Here is a 9,709-nt window from a genome sequence, read left to right on the forward strand (position 1 = left end):
GCATTTATAACTATATGAGTATTGAAGCAAGTAGACAATGAAAGATAATTGCTTGCAGATATCTTATTACAAGTTTGGCATTTTTCTTATTTGACATAGAGCTAACATTATGATTATTAAAACCATTGTTATCAAACTAATCAAATAAGACAAATCTAGAAAATATAAATGAACAATTAGAATACTTGATTCCTTAAAAAACAATTTGGGAAAGGTGTCAATAAGTTTGAATACTCATTTGCAATGAGACATTGAAACAAGAAGTGATTTTATGATGCTAATATTGTGTAAGCCTTTTACTACAAGTCTTATCAATGCATTTTTAAAAAAATTTATGGTGTGAGGTTTCCATTGTATATTTTACTCATTAATTTATTCTAATAATGTGATCTTGTATATTATCAAACTTAAACCCTTGTATATTGTCAACATTTGGGACTGAATCAACATGTGCATTTGATCCTCTCCATAATCATCTTCATGTTCAAGTGCTAGTTTGAATAGTGACTCCTTCCTTGACTTGAGTTGGGAAAAATACCCAATTGCATAGCCTCTTGAAAGCACAAACTTTAAGCTTTATTTTTTGGTTTCTATAGTGTTTCTCCTTTTTGTTGGTTCATCATGGTTACCATCCATTATTACAACTATGCCAACTCTTTCTCCATTGGCAAAAAGTGTGGCAACAGTGCTTACCAAATTGATTTACTCCCTAATATTAATTTGTCTCCTATAAGCCCTAGGGATAGATCTAATGATCTCCTTATGACCATCCACTTTTGTAATGGACATAAGACCCCATGGTGCAACTATAAGCCTTGGGCATCAATTGGTCCAATAAAGTGGATTTTTTGTTATTTCTATGTTTTCTAGGTAGTGTAGGTATTTAGAACACTAGCAGGACCCTTAGGAGTTTGTGGAATCCATTTACAAGCAAATTTGTAATAAAAGTTGTCTTATTGCAAAACTTGCAAAAATTTGCTTAGCAACCTTTGCAATTTTCTTGACAGCTTTTCAAAATGTAACTCCTAACGGCTAGAACATTCCATAGGTTGGTTTAATTAGTTGCAAATAGCCTATAAAGGCTTTGAAATTTTGAAGAAGGAGATAGATTGAAAAAAAACATTGTACTTGCTCTCAAATCATTAAAAACTTGTCGTTTCCAGTGCATTTTTTCTAATTTCTCACGTGCAGTACGAAACCAAATGGTTAATGGTGAACATTTTGCATTGATAAGTTGGCACTATTCATTTAGAAGATCTTGGTTTTGGTTTGGATTCCTATCAGTCATTTTGCAAAAGATATCCTATTTTCTTGGTTGCTGGTCTGAGAAACCCTTAAAATTAGGGTTTGGTCACAAAAATGACCCTAACTTGATTCTCCACTAGTGGATTTGGTGTAAAAATAAAGTACCCTTATCTAATTCTAAAGAACAACTTGGTGGTGGAGATTTGACTTTATGCAACCATTCTTGACCATTTGCCTTGAAAACCAAGCCTAAAGTGGCAAATTAGGCTTGTGTACTTGGTGCTGGTTGAGATATGCTGGAGTGGAGTTGGCCTTTGGGACTTTGGAACTTGTTAGTACTTCGAAAAGGGTACTTGAATCAGCATTTGATTTCCTACCTCCTTTCATAGGTTTTGGAGTTATTGGTCAAATTTTGTTTTAGGAGACCTAATAGGCTACTAGGTCTAATTGAGAAAATTGAGTTGTGGGATATTGGGAGTGCAACTAGTGATTGTTTCACCTTGTTTGTGTTGAGACCAAGTTGTTTTCCTAGAACAAAAAAATCCTCATTTTTACCATTTTGAGGGAGGTTGTCATATTTGCATTGAATTGGGTGCATGTGGTTTTGGTTCTTACTTGTGGAAGGTAATTTTGGAAACCTTTTTCAGTATTTGTTAGGAGGAGTATCCATTTAAGGAAGTGGCCCAAGTCTTTTGTTAAATCCTTGTGAAAATATTGAAGGTTGTGTAGGAGTTGGCTTGATCCTTGCTTCCATTGTGCTATCTTTGCATCATCCATGGTCAAGGAGTCCCCTCCTTTTGTTAAGGTTGCTCAAAGTTCATAACAACTATGAACCTACTAAATTCTTTTAAGAAATGGATCCATCTTGCATTCATGCTTAGAATCATTAGGAAAAATGCATATACTCTAAATTTTTAGCTGCAAGGTTCTCACAAAAAACTTTTACAATACTATAAAAATAATCTTCTAAGCTTTGGTTAGCTACCATCTCATTCATATTTTTTATTGTGATTATGTGGTTTGAATCACATCTTCCTCATTCTACTCAACAAAAGAAGGTAATGGCATTTTAAAATCAGGATAGTTGGTCCAAGAAGACCTCCATGTCAGTTTGATAATTTGACCATGTAGGGACTCATATAGGGTTTGTTCTATTTATTTTGCAAGGCTATGACCCCTAAAACTTGGAATCTTAAAAATAGGAGGTATACTTAGATATTGTAGAGGACCAACATGCCTAGAGCTTGGAAATTCATTTTTGAGGGCCTCCACTTTAATGTGTTGGTTCATTGACTAGGAACACAAGGTGGTTGGGTCTTTACCTCTTGAAATTGAGAAAATTGTAATCTCATCTACTCTTCTTTTATAGTTATCTCTCTTGCAAGATATTCGTCATAATTTCTTTGTTTCAAATCCATTTTTTGTTGATCTTGGTAAGCACAAACATCATTATGCATGGAATACTCATGTTGTCTATCAATACTTCTCATCTCCTCTTATGTTATCAACATGCGGGGGATAGTTCATAAAAGTTCTTAGGTGCACCACATCCATAAAAGTTGATAAAAATAACATTCTATGACATTAAAGGACTATAGTCCATTTGCACACACTCTTTCACATCTCCAAATGAGCTATTCATTAATATGGTGATTTAACATCACCAAAACATGTTGAGCTCTTAGGCCCACCCCTTGAAACAAGAGTAGAATCGACAAGAATCCCTTTGCATGTAGTCTCAAGTCTCCCCAAATGAACTATTCATTACCAAGCTGGTTCAAAATCACCCATTAGTGTTGAACCCTTAGGCCCACCCTTCCAACTTAAAGGAAAACTAGTTCTTAGTCTAATAACATTAATGAAATACAAGGTTTTTGATCATTCACATACCTAGTACATCTAATAAAAAGAGTTTTCAAGAATGCATGACATGTTTCTGAATGCATATCCATAAAAATGGAGAAACATGAATTTCTACAATATTAAAGGATGCTACTCGCTTTGCACACACCCTTTAGCATCTCTAGAAGAGCTAGTGATTTCTGTGTGGATTCAATATCACCCAAACATGTTGAGCCCTTAGGCCCACCCATTTGAATTAGTAGGAAAATTGATTGGTTATCCACTAATGCTCATGCTAAGAAAGCTTGTTAATCGATCACATGCCAACCACATCTCATCAAAAAAAAAATTCAAGTAACACATACATATGGTATGCACAATCACTAACAATTCCATGCACTTTTTTATCACATCAATACATGGAACACTGGTGTAGAGCACCTAATCTTTTATATTTTCTTGATGTAATAAGGTCTAGGGAGAGATCTAATGATCTCCCTGTGACCATCCACATTTGTAATGGACACAAGACCCCATGGTGCGACTATAAGCCTTGGGCATCAATTGGTCCAATAAAATGGATTTTTGGTAAATTTCATGTTTTCTATGAAATTTTAGGTGTTTAGAACATTAGTAGGGTCCTTAGGAGTTTGTAGAGTCCATTTGCAAACAAAATTGCAATAAAACTTGTCTTAGTTGCTTAGCAACTTTTGCAATTTTCTTGACAACTTTTCAAAATGTAACTCCTAACGGTTAGAATTGTCCATAGGTTGGTTGAATCAGTTGTAAATAGCCTATATAGGCTCTGTTTATTCAAAGAAGGAGATAGATTGAAGAAACACATTGTACTTGCTCCCAAATCAATAAAGAACATGTTGTCTCCAGTGCATTTCTTTGATTTTTGACGTGCAGTACAGAACCAAATGGTTGAAGGGTGAACTTTTTGCATTGATAAGTTGGCACTCTTTATTTATAAGATTTTGGTTTTAGTTTGAAGTCCCTATCAATCATTTTGCAAAAGTTATTCAATTTCCATATACACATCCATAAAAGTTCATAAAAATAACATTCGATGACATTAAAGGATCATGACAACGTAACTTTGAAACCATTGATCTTGGCATCAAATCATTAGTTTCATTAGCTTTGGGTGGGCGAGTGAACCCTAGTGACACCCTTGTTCCAGCCACAGAGACCATCCATCGTCTATGACCACCCCTGTACCTAGGAGCCTCCAAGGTGCTCTAAGTGCATTTCAAGGTCAATCTTCTGAGAGTTGTAACTTAGAGCTCGTGAGGGCTAGGATGAAACCTCAAATTCTATAGGACATTGATGCCTAGGCCTAAAATAGCATATCTCATTTTTTAGAGATCACATTCCATTTGGATTTGGCATAGCGATCTCTCTTGATGCCAAAACTCGCACTATGCCTCAAGTCATAGGTGTACCACATTGTAACTTTGAAACCGCTAATCTTGGCATCAAATCATCAACACCATTAGCTCTAGATAGGCAGGTGAACTGTAATGACACCCTTTTTTTGACCATAGAGATCATTCATCATCCGTGGCCACCCCATACTGAGGAGTCTCCAAGGTGCTCTAAGTGCATTTTGAGGTCGATCTTCCGAGGGTCGTAACTTAGAGCTCATGAGGGCTATCGATTAAACTTTGAATTCTACAAGATGATGATGTAGAGGCCTAAAATAAAATATCTCATTTTCGATAGATCACATTCCATTTGGATTCGGCAAATTGATTTCACTCGATGTCAAAACTCGCAGTGTGCCTTAGCTCATAGGTGCACCATAGTATAACTTTGAAACTACTGATCTTGGCATCGAATCATCAACACCATTAGCTTTGAATGGGTGGTTGAACCCTAGTGACACCCTTGTTCTAGCCATGGAGATCATCCATCATCCGCGGCCATCCTGCACCGAGGACTCTCCAAGGTGCTCTAAGTGTGTTTCGAGCTAAATCTTTCGAGGACCGTAACTTGAAGCTCGTGAGGGCTATCGATGAACTATCAAATGCTACAAGACGATGATGTTGAGGCAAAAAATAAACCATTTCATTCTTGAGAGATTGCCCTCCATTTGGATTCAGCACATAGATCTCGTTCGATGCCAAAACTCGTAGTGTGCCTCAGTTCATAGGTGCACCATATTGTAACTTTGAAACTACTGATTTTGGCATCGAATTGTCAACACCATTATCTCTGGATGGGCATGTGAACCCTAGTGATACCCTTGTTCTGGCTATGAAGACCCTCCAATGTATATGGCCACCCTGTACCAAGGAGTCTCCAAGGTGCTCTAAGTGTGTTTCAAGGTTGATCTTCTGAGGGTTGTAACTCAGAGCTCGTGAGGGATATTGATGAAACATCAAATGCTATAGGATGATGATGCCAAGGCCTAAAATAACCTATCTCATTTTTGAGAGATTAAATTTTGTTTGGATTCGGCATAACGATCTTTCTCGATGCTAAAAGTCGCAGTGTGCCTCAGTTCATAGGTGCACCACAACATAACTTTGAAACCGTTGATCTTGGCATCAAATCGTCAGTGCCATTAGCTCCAGATGGACAGGTGAACCCTAGGAACACCCTTGTTCTAGCTGTGGAGACCATCCATCTTCCACGGCCACCCCATACCAAGGAGTCTCCAAGGTGCTCTAAATGCATTTTCAGGTTGATCTTTCGAGGGTCCTAGCTTGGAGCTTGTGAGGGCTATCAGTGAACCATTGAATACTATAGGATGATGATGCCGAGGCCTAAAATAATTGATCTCATTTTCAAGAGATCACATTCCATTTGGATTCGGCACAACAATCTCCCTCGATGCCAAAAGTTGCAGTGTGCCTCAGTTCATAGATGCAACACAACGTAACTTTGAAACCACTGATCTTGGCATCGAATTGTTAGTGCCATTAGCTCTAGATGGGCAGGTAAACCCTAGTGATATCCTTTTTCTAGCTGTGGATACCATCCATCATCCACAGCCACCCTGTACTAAGGAGTCTCCAAGGTGCTTTAAGTGTGTTTCAAGGTTGACCTTCCAAGGGTCATAACTTAGAGCTTGTGAGGGCTATTAATGAACTGTTGAATGCTACAGAATGATGATGCTGAGGCTTAAAATAACCTATCTTATTTTTGTGAGATCACATTCCATTTGGATTCAGCACAGTGATCTCGCTCGATGCCAAAACTCGTAGTGTGCCTCAGTTAATAGGTGCACCACAACGTAACTTTGAAATTGTTGATCCTGGCATCGAATCGTCAAGGCCATTAGCTCCAAATGGGCAGATGAACCCTAGTGACACCCTTTTTTTGGCTATGGAGACCATCCATCGTCCTCGGCCACCTCATACAAAGGGGACTCCAAGGTGCTCTAAGTGCGTTTCGAGGTCAATCTTCTGAGGGTCATAACTTAGAGGTCGTGAGGGCTATTGATGAACCATCGAATGCTATAGGAAAATGAGTCATATATTTTTCTTGCAAAGTGAAAATGAGTGCAAAGAGTTAGTCAAGGGTTTGAGCATGACCATATAAGGTTGGAAACCCTATATAAGGTGTGAAATGATAACATGCATTAATGAAGCCAATTTTGTTAAGTGGATCAGTATGGGTAATTTGATCAATGTGAGAAATGTATAGATTTTATTCATATGGATATGGTATTGGGGAACCAAGTTAAAAAGGTTTGATCCAATCAAGTCTCTTAAGTTGGGATATTTTGAGGTTATGTTGGAATTGAAAAGTTGTAGTATGAGGATAGTAACAAAGTGAAGTGCTAGTTATCAAAGCTTATGAGTCTAGGAATGAGTTCATGGTTGGGAATAGAATCCATGGTTGAGGAGTGGAGTCCTTAAGTGTGTCGAGGTTAAATTTTAAGCCAAGAGTTAGTTTCAAGGTTGAAGGTGGAGTTTAAAATCAGATTTGGGGTTATGTGAACCTTGTGTAGGAGGTTAACAAGTGTGTTAATGTCATGATAGCACTTCAAATTAAACATTACATCCAAATTTGATAATAAAGGTTGTTAAAATGTTATCCAAAAATTATTTCTTTTTAATTGAATATAACAAACATAATCAAAATTAATGATATTCCATAAACATGAACAATACACATGATCCACAATAAATTGAACAATACTAGATACTAAATTAAAATGTATATCATTGTGCACATAAATGACAAAATTATATATCAAAATACATGTATCCATAGACAAATTACACAAATATATATCAAAGATGATGTATCCAGAGACAAAATACACAAATATATATCAAATTACATAGATCCATATACAAAATGTGGCTAATCATGACATTGGAATGTGTATAATATCAATGTTTCTATAAACAATGTGGCATATGCCATCTCAAAATGTCTCATGATGCATCCTATGACAACTATACTATCCCAGGGTGCTAGTGGATGATCAAAATGTACCCTCTTCACTGCACTAGGTGGATCAGATGCCTCCTACATAAAGAAAAAAGGAAAACCCAAAGTTAGACTACTAAATTTATATGATTCATTGTATCTAATATTGAATTAATCAAATGCATAATGATATTTTTTCTTATGAAGATTTATACTATTAAACCTTCATAATAAATACCTCTCATCAACCTCCTACGTCAGTCAGGAGTCCTCTCATATGCCGTCAACAATGCTTGTACCTCATTGATTGTGGACTATGTATGTTCAAATATGCTTGTCAGATGAATCTACAACTTAAACTATAACATTATAATTCATAGCATGCGAAATTTATAACATATTTAATCATGAATTCAAACTACAACTTACTAGTGTAGGCTCTTCCTCAAGATATAGTTGTTGCATCATCAAATCTACAAAACTCTCCTGTCAAACTTCATGTGCACTAGGAATCTCCTATGAGATACAAAATAGGAATTGTTAATATCACAAAAATCAGTTTTGAATTTATTTATGAAGATAAGGAAAATAAAAAATAAATGATACTTATACATACAATGGGGCTTTCAGTGCGAATGGAAATGCCTGAGTGTCTACAACATGGAATTTGTATGGGCTCATCACTAGTAGCCATGCCCTATATACAATAAAGAATGTAATTAAATTTCATTACCACAAATATTTACAAGAATGCATCGATATTTAATCAAATAGAAAGCACATAATTACCTTTCCTTTGTCAATGGGTGCTGGCTCATCCTCTGCACTTTGTCCCCCAGGGACAGGTGGTACTTGCAAGATAAAAGAAAGATTAGCAACAATATATGCTACAATATCAAATAGAAAAAATAATGAGAACACAACATAATGTACCATAGACTTCTCAAGGCCAATTGAAATGGTCGAGAGCGTAGCATCATCATCCCGTTTGAGCTCCTCCTCGGTCATCAACTAAACATGAATGAAGATCACATACATGTATAAGTCAGTATGGCTTAAAAATTAAAATTACTCTATTATAAAAATTAACTTTAAATCACATATTTCATAACAAAAAAATGTATACATGTATCGACATAGAAGGAGTCCATGCCTTTTCATTCCCCTCCTCTCTTGCATCAAGGTCTGTAGCCTCTGCATGTGTGTTTGGTGTATCCTCATCTAATACTAAATGATACTCAAGAAGATCACCTATGGGACCCAGGAAAATATTTTTGCATGTAATGCAAGTGTGAGGCACATAGATGTGTGATTAACTAGCCAATGATGAACTGGCACCAACATCATCAACATGGGGAGGTAGGTCTGACCTAGGTTGAGATATCAATAGGCTACTCAGCCTATGAATGGCTCTAATGGTCTAAGAGGTAGCCTCTACCATAATATCAAAATGCTCCACTCAAGGATGGGGGGAGATATCAGTAGGGGGGGACAAAAGTGCCAACTTTCTTCTACTGGGAAGAGGGTCTATCCTAAGGTGCTCCTAGTCCTACACCCATGTTGGGCTTCATGCTCCAATAGTTCACTTTGAGTTTCAACACAAATTCTACATATAATTTTCTAAGGAAATAAAATGCCACCTCTAATTTGCTATGTGGAGGGATATCAAAAACCATCCACCAATGATCCCAAAAGTTTGCATGTATGGTGTCATTTGTGCACCATTTAATCAATAGTTTGGGTTTTTTTTTGTCGATTGATATACTGATTTTTGGGTTCACAAAAAGGGTAGCGAAATGCTCTTTGGTTATATTGAGGGTCACAACCTCGTCATAGTCCAAACCATCATCAAACTTCTCATGCATTTCATCATGCCAACGAAGAGCGGCATTTTTTTGGTTGGTAAGGGTTTCAATTTTATCCACTATGATGTTTAATGTGGATAACATAGGAGCCAATGTGGGTACATTATTATATGTTCTTTGCAAAGTCCTCAATTGGGTGAGATTTTCAATTATGAAATCCTTGATTCAAGGAGGGTTTGAGGGGGTAAAGGATCATTTGGTGGATGTTTTTGCAGGGGCACTAGATCATTTGGTGGGGGGTTACAAGGAATATCATTCCTTGCCTCAATGTCATCATTTTGATCAGCCATTCCTATTAATTTGCAAAACATAATTTATATTTTAAAACAACCTTAACTTTAACAATTTCTATCAAAAAAATCCTA

This window comes from Cupressus sempervirens, chromosome 4, assembly GCF_028749045.1.
Source record: "Cupressus sempervirens isolate cs-2001-9-10 chromosome 4, ASM2874904v1, whole genome shotgun sequence".
NCBI lineage: Eukaryota > Viridiplantae > Streptophyta > Pinopsida > Cupressales > Cupressaceae > Cupressus > Cupressus sempervirens.